This window comes from Elephantulus edwardii, unplaced genomic scaffold, assembly GCF_000299155.1.
Source record: "Elephantulus edwardii isolate Elephantulus edwardi_28Jun2011 unplaced genomic scaffold, EleEdw1.0 scaffold00067, whole genome shotgun sequence".
In the NCBI taxonomy this organism is placed as follows: Eukaryota; Metazoa; Chordata; class Mammalia; order Macroscelidea; family Macroscelididae; genus Elephantulus; species Elephantulus edwardii.
The window spans coordinates 14,894,344-14,913,623 of NW_006399817.1; positions in this window are offsets into that span (position 1 = coordinate 14,894,344).

Genomic DNA, 19,280 nt, shown 5'->3' on the forward strand with positions numbered 1-19,280 from the left:
AACAACAATTAATGGCCACACAGAACTCACAGATCACATTCATGATTATGGGGCTATTTAGGGAGAGTCATTATTGTTGTTATTAGGGGAGTAAAAGGTTATGGTATAGGCTAGAAACAGGCTACAAATCTTCAGCCAGCACAGTTTTTCAGTTGTGTTGAGACCTTGTTATAGGCCCTTTGATTTTTAACCCTGTACTTGGGCTGACCCTGTCTAGTCCAAGGGTCTCTCTAACCTCTAAGGACATGCACTGAGCTCTTTGATTCTCTCATATCTGCAATGCGATTCCCTTTTTACGCTGATGAAACTGCTCAATTTATACCTAGTGGGATGGCAAAACTGGTCAATTCTTCCATTAGTAGTCTACACAACGTATTAGCATGCTCTCATCCAAAAGTTACTATTTACCATGTTCACATCATTAGCATAGTCCCGTCTAGCCATGTCTCAAAAATCAATACCAATGAGTAGGAAAATAATTTTGAGAAATCTGCTATGTCACAGCTTCCTTGTACAGTAGTAAATATTTAAATAAATAATAGTGGCCTAGTAGCAAGAAGATGCACTGCATTCCTGAAGGCATGCAGTTTGAGGCCTCCAGCTTCTCCTTGGGAGGAGGATAAGCAATCTCCTCTTATGTGACGACTTCCTCTGAAAACCTACTGGAGGATCAGGTGTGGATCAGATCTGACTCAACGGTGCACAATAACAGCAAAATAATACATATTTAATATCTGTGAATACCAAATAATATGATCCCCTGGGGACAGTTTCCATGTACAATTCCTGGTTCCGAGTTGTTATTGGGTACCACTGAGTAGACTATGACTCGTAGTGACCCTATGAACAAAAGATCTGAACAGTGCCCTATCTGCCATCCTCATCATCTCTAAAGTATTATACCATTATTATAGTCACTGTGTCAAGCCATCTCCCTGAGGGTCTTTCTCTTTTTTATTGAGCTTTCCAAACATGAGATCCTTTTCCAAGGACTGGCCCCTCCTAAAAATACATCCAAAGTATGTGTGACAAAGCTTTACCATCCTTATCTCCAATGAGCAGTCTGTTACACTTTCTCCAAGACGTGCTTATTTGTTCTCTTAGTAGCATGAGATATTCAATACTCTTCTCCAACCCCACAACTCAAAGACATTGATTTCTTCTATCTTCCTTACTCAATGTTTAACTTTCAGATGCATTGCAAGTAACTGAAAATGTCATGATTTGAATCAGTGAATCTTGGTTTTTAAACTAACATAATTGTTCCTTAGAAATTTGGAGAGGTCCTTGACAGTAGATTTCCCAAATACAGGAGATTCTTCTGATGGTCTGACTTCCTTTACCAAGGGTGTTGATTGTGGACCTAAGGAAATCAAAATATTTGACAATTTCAATCTTTTCTCCATCTATCGTGATGGTTACCTGATAGTTATTAAAGAAATTAACTAGATGAGTATCTAATAGATCAGTAAAGTTTACTATATCATTTGATCATATTTAACTTCCACACAAACAAAATCAAGCTTAAAATAACAAACATCATTGTTTTCATAGTTTCTTCTAATTACAACTAGTATTTATGGAGAAGTCTTTATATATTAGCCATGATTTTAAGTGCATTAGAGAGATGATCTCATTTAATTCTCACAAAACACTCTTACTGTCATTATTATCATACCAATATTCTCACTTGTTACTAATTCCTTTTAAGAGATGAAGAAAATGAGGCTTGGTGAAGTCATTGGTAGCCTTGGAATACAAATGTTCACAGAGGTAGTGAGAGATTAACTTGAAGTCATAGTACTTTATGGAATAACACTAGCATATCAAAAGGATGTTAAAGAGATTAGTCTAAATTGCACTTAGGGATAAACATACATAGTTCAAGCATGGATATTCCAAATGGAAATTCAAATCATGAGGAAGAATTAAAAATGTACTCATAAAGTTACAAGATGGATATTAGTTTTTAACCTAATGTCAGCACAAACCTATTACTTTTAGAAATTAAAATTCTTTTTTGGCAAGAGAAAGATTGAGCAGACATGCTTGAACTAGTTCAAATTCATGTTTCTGTTTTACTAGCTCGATCCTCTGCATATTTGGCAGCTGCTATGGGTTTTTTAATTGGCGTAAGTAACTTTTATACTGATTCAGATGACATGGACACCTTAAAAAGAAAAATACCCAGCTAGCACTACTTGTGGGATGAAAGGAAGTAATTTGATCCATAATTTATATATATTATTGAAATTCTGATTAATAATCCATAAGAGTGAGAATTAAGTGAAAGTACAGATTCATCCTGGAGAGAGTTAAACCAGGCTACTCCTTGGAGGCAAGGATTCTGGGGCTTCGTCTGACATACTTTGGACATGTTGCCAGGAGCGACGGGTCCTTGGAGAGGGACATCATGCTTGGGAGGGTGGAGGGGCAGTGCAGGAGGGGAAGACCCTCTATGAGGTGGATTGATTCGGTGACTGGGGTAATCGGGATGGGTGTGTCAGAGGCAGTGAGATTGGTGCAGGATAGAGCAGGGTTTAGGGCTGTTGTACATAGGGTCGCTGAGTGGCAAGCAACTTGATGGCACATAGCAACAACAACAACAACAACAACAGTGCTAAGAAGCCCTGTTGGCATAGTGAAATACATATTAGGCTGCTAACAGAAAGGTCATTGAGTTCAAATTCAACAGCTGCTTTATGGGAGGAAAATAAGCAGTCTCCTCCCATAAATATTTACAACTTTGGAAATCTGATGAAGGGCTGCTATGAGTCAGAATCAATTCAATGATAGAGTTAGATATTGTTTTAGATCCAAAGAGCCCTGGTGGAGCAAGTGTTAAGCATTTGACTCTTAGCCAAAAGATGAGTAGTTTGAACCAATCACCACTTTATGGAGAAAACAAAAATGACAGCCCTAGAAACTCTATGGAGCAGTTCTTTTATTCGTCACAAGATCATAAAGAATTAGGCTTAACTCAATAGCTATAGATTTATACTTGAATATGAGTTCATTTCAAGAATCCAAAAATGAGAGAACATCAGCGTCCTTGGTGGACATCTTTTCTACCCCAGAAAGTTTTTAACTTGTATGTGCATAAAAATAGCAGAGCTTTCCCTGTAAGATTCTTGACCAAACAATAAGTTGGGAAGAAATGTTCTATGTCTGTATGCTGAGTAAAGGAACTACTGCAGTGAGAGTTCAAAAAACAGTTAAGCTAATCTTTGATCAACAGAACTGATTTAATCAGTCATAATTAATGTGATTTTTAGACATCAATTATTTAAAAATCTTGAGTTCTATCATACAAGTTAGAGTCAGCTTGATTCTGAGAATTATGTACCTTTTAAAGACTGAAGTGACAAAGCTGTTTGGGAGTTGTTATTGTTATTGGGTGCCATTGAGTCAAGTATGGCTCACAGTGATCCTATGACAAGCCAACCCAAACCCTGCCCTTTCCTATTCCATCCACATCATTTCTGACATGCTAGAACCCATTGTTGAAGTCATCGTGTCAATTCATCTCATTAGGTGTTGTCTAAGTAGGAATAAATGGGACCTAGTGGCACAGGACCATGAATATCTCTCAGACAGGGAGGGCCATAAGGAATAAGAATGGAACAACCTCTTACTGCCCCAGACAAGAAAGCAGATAAAGAGCCCATAGCCCAGCTCCATGGTGCTTCTTGAGCCCCATCAGCAGGAAGAGTTTCATATATTTGTTGCTGACTCACAAACTCACAGTTATGATACCAGCAATGGTATTTACTAAAGAAGTGGGTGAGGAAGACAAAGAATATCTCACAAAAGAAGTATAGGACTTAGCCCAACAGTTCCAAGGCACAATTCCTTCATAAGTCCAGGCTCCAGTTTCAGTTCAGCAGTCACATTCAAATCATCAGCAAGGCCTGCCTCAGAGTAGTTATAACCAAATAATCCAGCAAGGTTCCCCTCAGAACAATTATAAGTCAGCTTCTCTTTCAAACATCCTGCAAGAACAGTCAAATCTTTAACTGTAGCCAGCACAAATCAAAGAAGCCTCAGGTAGTACCTTGCCACTATTTGTCCACAACAATGACATAGTCTCTCCACCATCAAGGTATCACTGTCACCAGGATCTTGCCACCACAAGCCTTACTCCTCCCCTCTAGTCTTGCTTCAAGTCCTGCTGCCCATTGTGGGAAACATTCTTTATCTTACCCTAGTCCCACAGCTGGTTGTGAGTTGCAAGACCATACAGATTTGTAAGACATGTACCTGCAGTTATAATAGGTGGAGACCAAAGGTGATGAACTCTAATAGCTAAAAAAAGCCAGCTTTTAGGCAAGCCCCACAGGGGTCTTCCCCTCCTTTGCTGACCTTCTATCTTTCCAAGTATGATGTCCCTTTCCACAGAATAGCCTTAACTAACTGCAAGTCCAAAGTGTGAAAGATGAAGCTTTGCCAATTTGCATTCAAGGAGCATGCCACTGCACTTTTTCTAAGACATATATGTTTGTTCTTTTGGCAGCTAATGAGATATTCTGTACTCTGCTCCCATATCACAACTCAAAAACATCAATTCTTCTTTTGTCATCTTTATTCATTGTCCATCTCCCTAATGTGTAGTAGGTTACTGAGACAATCATTGCCTGAATCAGGCACACATTAGTCTTCAAACTGATATCATTGCTCTTCGGCAATTTGGAGAGTTATTTGACAGCAAATTAGCCCAGTGCAACATATTTCCTGATTTCTCAACTACTTGCATCAAGAATGTCAGTTGTTGACTTAAGCAAGGTGAAATCCTTGACAGCTTTAATCCTTTCAGCTATCATAATGTTGACTGTTGGCCATGTGGTGAAGACCTTTGTTTTCTTGATGTTGAGATATAATTCATATTGTAGGCTGTAGTTATTGATCTTCTGCAGCAAGCATTTCATGTTCTCACTTTCAGCAAGTAAAATTGTGTCATCTACATAATGTAAGTCATCGATGAATCTTCCTCAAATCCTGATACTACATTCTTCCTTAAAGAGTCCATCTTCAAGAATCATTTACTCTGAATAGGGGGATCTCTGGTGGCCTACAGGCAAGAAGCTGTGCTTGTTCGTGAAGGTATGAAGTTCAGGACCACCAGCTGTCCTACAGGAGAAGGATGGGCAATCTTCTTCCATGATTTCCCTCTTAAAACCTGCTGGAGGGTCAGCTATGGGTCGGTTCTTACTCTACAATACACAACAACAACAGATTGAATAGAGATGGAGAAAGGACACCTTGTCACACACACTTCCTTATTTTAACCATGTATTTTTCTGCTGCTCCATTTGGACAATAGTTTCTTGATCTAGGTATAGATTCTGTTTGAGCACAATTAAGAATGGAGATTCTCATTCTTCTCAATGTTGGCTGTAATTTATGATCTACACTGTCAAATGCCTGTACATAGGCAAGGAAACACAAATAGACACTCTTCTGGTATTCTCTTCTTTCAACCAGTATCCATTTGACATCAGCAATGATACTCCTGGTGATGTGGCCTCATCAAAAACCAGCTTGTACTTCTGGTAATTTTCTATTCTATTCTATTCTGGCCATTTTCTAAATGACCTTCAACAAAATTGTGCTTACATGAGATATTAATTATATTGTTTCATAATTTCCACATTGTGTTGGATCACCTTCCTTAGGGAATAGAGACAAGAACTCAGACCTGAATCACCAGGATGAGCTTGAAAAAAAGATAAAATACGTACTAACAAAACCAGAGCAGTGAAAAACCATATATAAATATTTGGGTAAATGAAGCAGTGTTTCAGCAGTTGCTATGAGTTCATAAAATTTAGATAGGGAAATATACCACTTATCTAGTGTCATAAAGTAGTGTTACAAATGCCTCGAAATATAGTCATACCAGTATGTCTGTCTGTCTGTATGTATGTATGTGTGTGTGTGTGTGTGTGTGTGTGTGTGTGTATTAGGCCCAGACCAAGGTTAAGGGGGAGAATAAAGAATTCAAAGAAAAGGAGTGAATGGCCTCGCCCACCTGGCTGAATCATAAACCACAATTGAATTTCTTTCACTTCCCTCCCTGAAGACCCTGCTATGAAAACCTGTCCCAACCCATCTTGGGTGCAGCTTCCCTGGTGTATCTCTCTCTCTAGACCAAGGAACATTGCCCGGGAGTTCTCTTAATAAAGCTGCCTTTAAGCTTGCCTTCTTTATCTTGGGCTCCTTTCTCTCGAGTATGTGACCTAACAGTATGTATATATGTATGCATGTATTTACCTTACAAGTCTGTAGATCACTGTCTTAGTTTGGGTCTTCTAGAGGAACAATATGGTAAGAGTGGAGACTACACTACACACATTTGGGTCCTATTCTCTTGCAACTTACTTGTGCCTTTCAGTCCTGCTCAAGCCTCATCTCATATATACCACTTCCATTTAATGATGGAGTACTAGTCAAATAAACCTAGTTCCTGATGGGTTGCCTAACATGTATGCTGAGTTGATGGCTTATTGTTGAGTGTTTAATCTATATTAAGACCCAGTAAAAAGCCCAAAGATGTTTCTCAAAAGGAGAATGGGGTTACCTTCAGATAATGGAAGGGAGCTCTGGTAGCCTACTGGTAAGGAGCTGCACTGCCAACCTGAAGGCACACAGTTCAAATCCACCAGCTGCTCTGTGGGGGAAAGATGCACAGATAAAGAAAGGGCTTTTCTCCCAATCCAAAGAGGATGTGTGTGTGTACTGTAAGTCACACACAGAAGGCGCCTGCTGCAACACCTTCTCCTTCATTCTAAGAGCAATATCTGAATGGGCCCACATCACTGAAATAACAGAAATTTCAATGAGGTGGATGGTGAACTTTGTTTTAGTTAATCTCTCACTCTCTAGCATGTAAACATTTAATCAAAAAGTCTAAAATCACTAATATTTCTTACATACTAGGTCTGATCAACGTAATAATAAAAGGATTGATGGTGCATCCTAGAAGAACAGGATTCAGAAATTAAGACTTGGTTTAAAGGATGAAGTAAGAAAGGACAGCCTTCCCATGGGAGAGAGATGTGGCAGTCTGCTGTCATAAAGATTATAGCCCAGAAGCTCTACGGAGCAGTTCAATTCTGTCCTGTAGTGTTGCTATGCTTATTTGACCCAACCAATATGTTTAGGGTTTGGTCCTTTATGGAACTTTTCCAATTGCATGTTGATTGTTGTAACTAACAAAGTCTACAGTCTCTGATCAGAAGGATGTTTATGGAACAATCCATATTGGATTATTGGTGCCATTTTGTTAATGGCCTTTTGACTGTCAAGAAATCAAGTATAGCCTGTGGGTAGAGTGTTGTTGAGTAAGACGTGTCCTACAATATAAGGTAAAGATTTATACAAGAAGTAGTCAAAGGAGCATCTTAAGTATTTTGAAAATATCTGTATATGCACATGTACATCTATCACATACTGGAGGAATAGATGGTCAAACCTGGCTGGGTAGAGATTCTGTTTCCAAATAATGAACTAACTAAACCATTCAAAGGATTGTACTCTTTATTGCAATTTGATTTAAGTTGATAGGAAGGGAAGATGAAAAGGTGGAAAGATAAGGCTAGAGGGCTAGGAAAAAAAAAGAGATTGAAATATTAATTGGTTAGATTTTAGGATAAAATTACATTATTTATGTGTTTTTCTGAATTTGTCTATAATTAACACAGATACATAATAACAATTGTGAAATAAACTATAAGATTATTTTATTTATGGTGCTTTTCACAAGAATGAAGAAAATACTCATGGGAATGTATATAGTTTGAGATAGAAGGCTGACTAGTGCTTTGATGGCCCAGGGTATCCTAAAATCAGCCATTTGAATGTTATCCTCATGATGTGACCGTCCCAATAAGAAAAAGAGTAGATTATGAGAAAAATGGTCATTATCATGTCCCAGCCAATTCAACCTTTTCTGCTTTTATGAACTGTAGGTCAACCCCTCTGTGCATGAATTCACAGAACTGTCTATATCTGTGAACACAGATTGAAAGTCAGCAGGATCATGAACTCTTTTCCTTTTATCAGAAATAGTAAATTTGTCCAAAATTTTCAACAAAGACAGAGAATTATTAATATCCAAGCTAATGCTGCCGTTCTCTCTGAAGAATGACTCTTGAAAGTCAATTTGTGTGAAGGTCTTAACAAAGACATTATAAAGAAGAAAAAGAATTGGTTGCAGTGCCATGTCATTTTCACTATATGCCTCTACCAGGTTCATTTTACCAGACTGTGTGCTCACACAACACAATTATTTGTGTTATATTCTCTTTTTTTCCAGCCTGTCATTGGTGTAATCTCTTTAAAAGAAGTGACTGCATAATTGTCTTATCACAGAAACCTGCAGTCATAGCTACAGGAAGATACTTTGTATAAGAAAAGAGAGTAGAATCATTTTATTTTTGTGTCATCTGCCGATTTATCCTTCCATACTGTACCCTAGAACAGTTTTCCCTGTAATTCAGAGACAGAATATTGGAAACATGCTCCAGCCTGTCAAATAAAATCCTAAGTAACAAGCTTGTCTAGCACTATTCTATTAAAATGTTCTCCACTTTGAGATGTCCTTATTTCTGAAGGGCAAATGAACCCAGCAGGTGACTGAGTGATTATGACTTCTGATTCAGAGCTCATTCATTTAAAAAAACAAAAACCACGAACTGTTTAATGCTTGCTGATTGCCATAACTAACATTCCCTTGTTTTCAATACTCTCTTCCTCTCATTCAGTAATGAAATCCTGTTCTGCATCCACAGAGCCCACTTAAAGTGAATCTGCAGCTAAGTTTCAATCCCCTAGGCAGCAAGAAGGCCTACTAGAAAATTAATTTTTCAAAGACATATTTAGAATCCTCTATTTTCCTAGTCCACATGCAAATTTTAAGAACGGTTTTGAAGAAAAGGATTCTTAATAATAGAATGAAATGAAAGGAAATTGCTGTCAACAAGAAATAGTCTCTACTTCACCTAAAATAGACCCCATCTGGGTGTCCTAGGGAGATACTGTAGCAGGGGAAGCTATTACTCTCCTAGTCTAAAGAGTTACAAAGCCCAACAAAATAATAAAGGAAAAATATCCACAAACAAATAAAATTCCACAGCACAGTCTTCTTTATTAATGCTTCAGAAATATTCCTGGAATCCTAGTTACACTGTCTCATGATTAGAAGAGGAAATTCCAAGGTTTATTATTTTATAACCTAAATTACAAAGGAGGAAAACAAAAATGTTACAAGAAGTCATCTGCCATTTTCAAATATCATTCACCCAGTGAGTTTTATTCAACTAAAGTATGTAACAATCCTGAATAATTTTTTCATAAGAAATGAAGATCTCTTGCAAGCTCTGGTGGCCTAGTGGCAAGAAGCTGCACTGCAATCCCAGAGGTGCACAGTTCGAATCCACCAGATGCTCTGCTGGAGAAGGAGGGACAATTTCCTGTACCAGTCAGATCTGATTTGATGGTACATAAAAATAATAATAATAATAAAATATTTTTTAAAAAGAAATGAAGATCTCTATATCAAATTCTGATCATTTGAAGGATGTGGGTTTTCATCCATGTTTGGAAAGACATTTTCACAATGACTAGCAACACAGGGACTCCAACAATGCTACAGGGCTGTCTCTCCATCCACTGACTCCTCAAGAGTTTCATCACGCCATTTGGAATATCATCATTAATCAGAATACTTTGCACTCAAGCCAACTGGTAACCTCTGGGCTTTTACAAACATAGCAAGCTATATCAATAAAATGCAGCTGGTGTAAAGTGAAATTAGGCTGTTCATCATAATATGAGTAGCAGACATGATGACTACCGATTACATCCAGTTGGAAATGCTGGTATCGGAAATAGTTCTCAAATGGGGGGTGGAGTGGGGATGTAGAAGTTCATATGTACATTATATTCAAAGACTTTCTAAGTTTGTATTGATTCAGTACCAAGAACTAATTGGTGTTTTTATTGGCTGTTAGAGACAGAAAACAATTTCTTGTAACCCCTGTTGACTGGATTCCCCTGATAGCTGCTCATTTCACCTCATACTAACTCCAAAACTTATTATTTTGAAAGATTCCAGGCATGCACCCTACCCACATGCAAACTCATTAGCCACACACAAAACAAGTATCATAATATTTGAGATTTTTGTAGGGTGCTAGTAAAGTGGGCTTGTATCCCATACAGTTACAGCAAATGCCATCATTTCCCAAAAATGTTTTCTTTCAGTGCAGCAGTCTATCTATCTTTTGTTCTTTGGCTTTTCCAGTTAAACTCTACTGGATTCAGATTTAAGTCCCTTTTCATAGGAAGAGAAATTGAATTCTCTGTATTCCCTCACCTCACTCTCTTTACTCATGCTGTGATTTATGGACCTTCTTACAAGCCAGGGGAAAGTGTAAATAATATGTTCCTCTTTATTAATTTTAAGTATATGCAAATGTTTCAATGAACCAAGAGCAGCAATGCTAAGCCAATACCTTAAAAATGAAATTAATTTCAAAATGAGAATGTCACCAGAAGCATCAGTGGCTTTCAGTCTTAGCTTCTTAGCTTCATTTGCCATATTCTTCTCTCTGATTTAGTCTTTCTTTGGTTCTAATCATCATTTTCTGAAAAGGGAAGAGAGAATTTTATTATATGAACAGTGGTTGAGACTCACTCTAGATTAGCTCTGGTGGGATAGGAGTTGTGTTGTTAACCCAAAAGTAGGATCTCTCTGGTGATTCCAATCCACCATCCACTCCCCAAGAGAAAGATGGATAGTCTCCTCTCCTGAGATTTTGAGCCTCTCTGCTGAAGGGTCAGATATAAGGTAGAGTTTCAACTTGATGACAATGAATTTTCATTTGAATTGAACACACATCAGTACAAGAAGCCTTGGTAAAATAGTGTGAAACGTACCATACAGCTAGCCAAAAGATGGGAGGCTTAATTCTATCAGGGACTTTGTGAAAGATAGCCTCCTTCATGAGGATTGACCATCTCAGAACAGACATCTCCTTGTAAGTTTGAACCAACTCCACAGCACTGAGTATTTTGAGAGTATTTATGTATCAGAATAGTTCACTGATTTGAAAACCTGAGTGTTCTCCCAAATATTATGATTTTATGTTTGGTAGGGTTTGAAAACCCTACCTTTTTTAAAGTTCCCTAACTGTTTAATCTCCTAAAATGAAGAACATTTTTCTTCTACTACAAAACAATATAGTAACAAAAATTTAGAAATGTATTTCTTTCTCACTATTTGTCTTAACAAAATCCTTTACAAACCAAGTTTCTGCCATTTTGCCTCTAAAGCCAGATTGAAGCCATAAGGTATTAACAAACACATTGCCTAGATTCTTTCCCTTGACTGTTTGGTCAAAGGAGGCCACTATTGTATTCACCTTCTAACTTTTGGGAAGGAAAACAGGAGCAGTTCAAGTCAAGCTACTTCCTTTTCAACAAAACAAAGAGTTGCCCACATCTCTTCTATTCTCATTCATTTTGTGAGGGAATATAGTATGTAGGTTGGCATCTATATACTCAAGAAAAAGTGGATAATAGAGTTGGGAAAACTCAGATATTTAACATACTCCTCAAAATATTTCTAACATACAGGCATATTTAGGAAGGCTGTCAAAAAAAATTAGGTAACTTCCCACCTCTGTCTTTCCTTTTCACTTTTAGTCAAGAAAGCTATGTGTGGATCCTAGTCCTGCCAGCTAACTTCTGTGCTCTCGAGCAGACCATTTTTTTTCCAAACAGATCATTTAATGAAAATGTGACATGTCAGGCATAATGCTAAGTGCTTTATATGCATCATTTCTTTTAACCTTTACAATGTAAGGCAACTTTTTATCTTGTATTATCAGGAAGCTAAGTAACATTTCCTACTTCACACGTTAGTAATGTATTGTTGAAGCTATATTTTAAATTCAGTTTTATTTTTCCGTTATACCATATTTAACATCATGGAGTCTCATTATGCTTACAATTACAAGCAGATAAAAATATCTAACTCAGTAGGTTGTTGTGAGGGTTAAATGAGCCAATTAAAGGTGTGTAAAAACTGTCACTGACAGTATAAATAAGAGGCATTATTTTCTTTCATTTATTTTAAATGAAAACTAATCTGCCATGGGTGGTCTGGGTTTGAGTTCTTTTCTGGAAGTGTGACTGGATTTGTGCTTCTTCAATCACAATTCCTGGTTTAGTGATCAATGGAGCCTTTGATGAAATGACAGTTCAGAGTAAACCTGTGGTCAAATAACTGAACAAATCCAACTGGCTCTGATAGGATTTGAATTAATGATCTGGAACTTGGAGCACTCAAATGAGCTAAAATAACTAGATATCAAATATCATCATAAAGACAAAGACCAAGGAAGGTAAGATTCAGGGAAGAGCAATTTCCCTTTGTTACTCTTCAAAATTCATTCATTAAAAATTAGCAAACAATGAATGGGCATAGCATTACGCCTGACATACCACATTTTCTTCAAATCTTTCTTCATTCATTTTTAAAGTCCATTCATTAAAATCTAGCAGATAATTTTAAAAGTTAAACAATTCTATACAACAAAATACTTTTCTAAAAGAATAAAAAATATACTACAATTTGAGAAAAAATATTTGGCAACAGCATAGGAATTAATCTAAAAAAACTTATGGAAAAATTCAACAACAAAAATATAAACAATCCAATTTTTAAAAGAGCAGAAGACTTGAAAAGACATTTCACACACACACAAAAAAAGGCGTTCAGACAGCCAACAAACTTGTAAAGAAATGCCCACAATTACTACCTATTCAAAAGGTACAAAACAAAACTATCATGAAATATTATCTCAACAACGATTCTCTCCCAGTAACAGTAACAAAGTTCAGTAAGACAGAAAACAAGAAATGTTGATGGGGGTAGGGGGAGAAATGGAAAGAACCAAGTGCTCATCAACAGATAAATGGATAAATAAACTATGGTACATAGTTATATAATGGAATACTACAGGACATGTAATAAAGATCTCACAAAACACTAACATGGATTGACATGGAGGATATTATGCTGATTGGAATATGTCAGGCACAAAAAGGCAAATATTGTATGAGTCCACTATTACGAAATGTTAAAGAAAGGTTCACACAATAGCCTCTTGGTCTAGGTCTAGGTTTCTCATGAGCACAGTAAAATGTTCTGGGCTTTCCATTCTTGTCATTGTGAGCCATAATTTGCTATTATCCACAAAGTCAAATGTCTTTGCATAGTCAATAAAGCACAAATAAATGTTCTTCTGGTATTCTTTGCCTTCGGCCATGATCCATCTAACATCAGCAATGATATCCCTGGTGCTATGGCCTAGTCTACATCTAACCTGAGCTTGTGGCAGTTCTCTATGTATTGTTCTCCCCATTTTTAAATAATCTTCAGAAGTGATTTTCTTGCATGTGATATTAATGATATTGTTCAATAATTTCCACCTTCTAATGGACTGAGAACAAGCATGGATCTCTGAGAGTCTGTTAGCCAGGCATCTGTCATCCAAATTTCCTGGCATAGGATGGTGAGCATTTCCAAGGCCGCACATCATTTGAAACAGGGATTTCTGTGGTCTTACTTTTTGCAAATGTTTTCAGTGCAGCTTGAACTTCTTCCTTCATATTATTGGCTCTTGATCATATGGCATTTCCTAAAATATTTCAGTGTGGGAATATTTTAAAAAAATAGTGAGTCTGTGTGTTCAATTTATCTTCCCTGGATGTTTTCTGGATTATTTCATATTTTTCCCATAGAATCTCTAAGTATTGCCAACTAGAGGCTTGAATTTCTTTTCCAGTTCTTTCAGTTTGAGAAATGCTGAGCAAGAAAAGATGCTGTTGGCATAAAAGAGCAATTATCTCATGTTACACAGTATTTTATGAAACTGTTATTCTTAGTTCTGCATTGTATTCCATTGCATAAATGTACCACAATTTCTCAATCTATTTCTTTGTTGATAGGCATTTGGACTGTGCGCATATTCTCATTATAATGAATAATGCTGCTATGAATATACCTACACAAATCTCGATTCTTGTCTCAGTTCTAACTTCGTTGGAATATATTTCTAGCAGCGCAATAGCTGAGTCATATGGGATATCTATGTTCAGCTTCTTGCTGAACTGTCATCATTTCCCAAATTTGCTTAAGAGTATCATTAGTCATGCAAATTTCAGAATCCTTTTGACATCCTGTTTGACCTATTTTTCCTTTTTTTTTTCCTAACACAAGAACGATTTATTACTACGAAATGCACTTTTTAGAGAGATTTATTTCTTTATTTTCAAACTTTGGCTTAAGTGAAAGTTTACAAAGAACATTGATTTTCCTTTCAATCATTCATGCATATTTTGTTTTATGACATTAATTACAATGCCCACAATGTAACTACATCCATCCTACTTATTCCATTAGTTTGTTCCATTAATTCTTATTGTCTATCTCTTCCTTTATTTTTAATGATATTTTTTCTGTTTTTATGTATAATATCCTTGATGTCATCTGACAACTAGTCTAGTTTTCAGTTGTTAGTGTTCAATGAGTCATGAGATGAAATTTAAATTCAAGTAGGATACCCACAAAGTCTTACCTTGATATCAACTTATTTTTATTTTATTCATATGAACAATTGATAGTTTGCCCTTTATTAAACCCCTTCCTTTGTTATGGCTGATGATAATTAATTTCTTCATAGCCTTCTTCCACATCCATGTTGCTATTAGGTGCTGTCAAGTTCAGTATAACTCATAATAATCTCATGAACAACAGATGTGAACCCTGTCCTGTTGTATCCTGTGCCACCTTCATATATCTCCGACACACTTGAACCCATTGCAACATAAACTGTGTCAATTCATTTCATTGAAGGTGCTTCTCTCTTTCACTGGTATGCCCAAAATATATAAGACAAAATTTTTCTATCCTTCCCTCTAAAGACCACTGTGACTAAACTTTTTCTGAGACATATCAGTTTGTTCTTTTGGCCATCCATGTACTGCCAAAAGAAGAGTCAGTACTCTTATAGAACACTATAATTTAAATGCATCAATTCTTTGTCTGTAATTCTTACTACTTATTGAGTCCTTACATTTTGAGTCAGAGGATCGTATGATCTACTATGCTAGAAATGAAAAGGTGAGGAAAAATGGAGTTGCTTTCATAGCTAAAAAGTCATTTTTCTAGATCCTTCTTGGAATACAATGTTGTGAGTGGCAGGATAATATCCATACACATACAAGGAAGTCCAGTGAATATTACTATCATTCAAATTTATGTATCAACAACCAGAGCTGAAGAAGAGGAAATAGAAGATTTCTACTAACTTTGGCAGTCAGAGATTGATCAAACATGCAATCAAGATGCATTAATAATGATGGATGACTGGAATGCAAAAGTTTGGAATAGAGAAGAAGATTCAGATGTTGGTGGGATTGTAAAATGGTACAACCATTCTTGAAGGCAGTTTTGCACTTCCTTAAAAAGCTGAACATGGAAATTCCATATGATCCAGCTATTCCTCTACTTGTAATATACTCTGAGAATATGAGAACAGAGGCACAAATGGAGATTTATACACCAATGTTCATAGAAACATTATTCACCATCATGAACATGAAAAGAGCCCAGATGTCCAACCATAAACGAATGGATTGAGAAATTGTGGTACTTTCACACAACAGAATACTATGCAGCATGCAGGAACAATGACTTTGTAAATTATTACCTAAATTGGGAGGGACTAGAGAGCATCATGCTGAGTGAATGAACTCAGTCCCACAAGGATAAACATTGTATGAAACCATTAATATAGAATGGGTTTAAGGATCCAAGAGAGGCGGAAGAGGTTGGAAGCAGAAGGATGAGAATGTGCAGGGGTAGGGGGGATTAATCAAGGATTTGTACAATTTGATGGGGGGAGTGAGGGAAATAGAAATAATTTGTTCTTGAAAACAATGTATTCACAGTGACAAGCACTGTGGCATTTGGACAAGAACAAACTGGGAGGAGGGTAGAGAGAATAGTGCAACAATGAATGAGTGGAAGCCCAAAATCTCTGTAAATGTTTATGAAAATTAATAAAATGTAATTATAAAAAAAAGAAAACAATGTATTCAAATATTGCAAATAAACTAGCAGAAAATGGGGGAGGCAGTATGGTCTTGGTGACAGAAATGAGGCTGAACATCAAATGATCAAATTTTGTATGTTCAAAGATTTATTCACCACAAATGTTTGTTAAAAAAAACCAACACAAAAGGCAACCTTTATATGGACCGTACATAACTGACCACTCAGAATCAGATTGACTATGTTTGGAGAAAGACTCATTGAAGCAGCTCAATATCAGAAACCAAAACTAGGACATGTGCTAACTGTGAAACAGACCATCAATTTTTCATACACAAGTTAAAATTGAAGCTGAAGAAGACTAAAACAAGTCCACAAGAACCAAAATACAGCGTTGAGTCCATTCAACCTGAATTTAAAAGTAATCTCCACAACAGATTTGAGGCATTGAACACTAATAATTAAAGACCAGATAAATTATGGGATAACATCAAAGATACCATCTATGAAGAGAGCAAAAGGTCATTAAAAAGAAGAGGAGGAAGAAAAGATCAAAATGGATATACACAGATATAGTCTGTTTTAATTCTGTGTATTCCATCTGGCAAAGTCAGAGTGTATAAATTGTCATTTATGTTTTTCGGAAAAAAGGTATTTATAATGAGTCAATTTTTGGTCTTACAAAATTTTTCCAGATGATCTCATTTCATTTCTTAAAAAAATGTATTTTTATTATTTTTGTGTGTGTATCAAATCAGATCTGACTGGTACAGGAGGAGATTGTCCCTCCTTCTCAAGCAGAGCATCTGGTGGATTCAAACGGTTCACCCCTGGGATTGCAGTGCAACTTCTTGCCGCTAAGCTAGCAGAGCTTGCCTCTAGTTTCTTTTCTATATGTAGTCCACCATGATAAATACTGATGGATAGGTAGCCAACTCAATATAGAGAGGAAATCACAAGGTCAATCCCGTACCAATGCATATAGTAAATAAGTTAAAAAGGATCTGAAGGGATTTGGGTGGTGCTAGTTATTTTGAAATTTGTCAGAGGTTTTTATATCTTAATAAAACTTATTATTAAGAAGTAAAATAAAAATTTAAAATGTTACTGATGATGATGTTCTTCTAAGTTTAAAAGATAATGATTTTATTTTTAAAAAGGTACGTTAGCACTCTACTCCTACATATACAGAAAGTGCTGTAAATAAAAAATGGGAAATAGTAGTTTGTATTCCAGTTTGGATTTATTTTACCCACTCTCTTTTCCAAATATTTCAGCTTGCTTGGGACAAGATATGCAGGGATAAAATGGGAGAGGGTTATGGATTTTAGCGACTCGATGGCACATAACAAGAAGTTTCATTTCATTACTTTTTCCCTCTAACTTCTAATCTGTAGTCTAGAGTTTCTAGACCCCATAAAAGAAAGAAAAGACTTAGTAGTTAATATGACTAGTAGTATTATGAAAATTAATCTTTATCTTTATTTCCAGTTTTTGCATTTTGCATTTTGGATGTTTGCATCTTTTTGCATTTTAATTATTAATTAATTTTTGCTTCCTTTGTTTTACTGTGTTGTTCTTTTTCCTTCTTTTGTTTTACTGTGTTGTACTTTTTCTAGCTTCTTCCATTGCATGTTTACTCCACTGATTTTTTTATCATTTACACAGTACTCCACAGCCAGTAAATGTTTCAACTGGATTTGAAAACCAAGTCTCTATTGTCTCTGTATCTCATGGGTTTGTTTTTTTGTTTTTTAAGTTGAATATGTTCTATTCAAGTCAATCTGACTTTTGAGGATCCAGTATGCTCAGAACTGCTCTCAGAAGGTTGCAACCTTATAGAAGTATTTTCCAGACCCTTCTTAAGAGTTATTGAGTAGATTTGAACTAGCAACCTCCTGTTTTGCAGCTAACCACAAACCTCTTATAACACTCAGGGTCATTAAAGTAGTGCATAAGCACAGAACGCAGAAAAGTCACAGACCTTAAGTGCATTTGAAAATGAATACTCCCAGAGTAATAAGAGATTGAGATTGCTAAAAATTTCAGCTGGCTCAATTCCACAATCAACACTTTTGGTACCAGAAGTCAAGAAATCAAAAAACGAATTGTATTGGAAAAATCTACTATCAAGGACCTCTTCGGAGTACTGAAGAGCAACAGTGTCAATCTAGAGACTAAAGTCCACCAGATCCAGGCCATGATCTTTGCAATTGTTTGCAATGTATTGGAGCGCAAGACAATGACCACAGATTACAGAAGAAGAATTGAAGCCTTTGAGTTGTGGTGTTGGAGAAGTATTGAATATACCATAGACTGCAAGTGAACAAGTAGGTCTGTCCTGAAGAGGCTGAAAATTAGCTACTTCTTGGGAGCAAGCATTTTGAGGCTCTTTCACATACATTGGTTAGGCATATTGCCAGGAGGAACTAGTCCTTAGAGAAGGGCATCATGCTTGGAAGGGTGGAGAGACACTAAGAAGAGGAAGACTTTGGATGAGATGGATTGATGCAGAAACTGGGGTAATGAGGGTAGGTGTTTCTGAGACAGTGAGATTGGCTCAAGATAGAGCTCAGTTCAGAGTTATCATGCACAGAGTGGCTGCAAGTCAAAGTCAACTTGATGGCATATAACAACAAGCACATCTATGCAACTTCTAACACATAAAAAAATAGACCATTACCAGCAGCTCAGAAGCCCATTTGTGCTTTTTGACGGTCAATATCTCTGTCCCTCAATAGATCACATACAATAGAGTTTCCTGTTATCTTAAACAATACATCCTACCTTATAGCCAGTTACTCTTGTAACTGACTTCATCTATTTGACATCATAATTGGAAGACTTATCCATGTTATTTTATGTAGCTGATTTTCTGTCATTATTACTGCTGTGTAATATTCATCATGGTATTAAATATAGATTAGAATAAATTTTACTGTATTTACAAGGATCTCTAATCACATCGTGTTAAAGCATTATTCTGCTTACTGAGAAATAAGCTGTTCAAATCAAATGGCTGCTTTGTAAGAGAAAGATGTGTCAGTTTTCATCTCTAAAGATTTTTTTAAATATTTTAATTTATTTATGTTTCATTTCAATGAACATCTACAGAGATTTTGGAATTCCATTCATTCATTGTTGCACCCTTCTCCCC